Here is a 491-nt window from a genome sequence, read left to right as displayed (position 1 = left end):
CCCCCCCCCCCCCTCTCCCCCCTTAACTAGTGGTTGTGTTTGCTATTAATATGTACTGATGCATATCAAGAAAATTGATGGACATGGTCAGAATTTTAAAGAAAATTGATATCAATTAAATTGATGGACTATACATCGTAAGTTTGGCCTTCGTTGATTTCACTTAATCGATAGGTTGATTTTTTAGAAATGTTAGAAAATGTAATTACTTAAAATCAAATTCATGTATTTTCATCGTTTTCATTTATATTCTTCATTTGCACTTTTGCACTTTAAAAAACATGTAGAAATCCTCAATTTTTGTAAAAAAAAAAGATAAAAAAACGATAGATTGCATAAGTTTATTTTTATGCGAAAAAAAGGTGTACGTTAGTCGATTTTTTGACCAACTATATCTGTCAATTTTGTCTTTTGCATTATTGTCAAGTTTCTAGGAATATGTATTGAGTTGAGTTGACAAATTAGCCACCAGCAAAATATATGTAGACACT

This window comes from Solanum tuberosum, unplaced genomic scaffold (genome assembly GCF_000226075.1).
Source record: "Solanum tuberosum cultivar DM 1-3 516 R44 unplaced genomic scaffold, SolTub_3.0 scf00911, whole genome shotgun sequence".
Classification (NCBI taxonomy): Eukaryota; Viridiplantae; Streptophyta; class Magnoliopsida; order Solanales; family Solanaceae; genus Solanum; species Solanum tuberosum.
The sequence above is the reverse complement of the archived record's forward strand: the minus strand, read 5'-3'. Positions refer to the sequence as shown.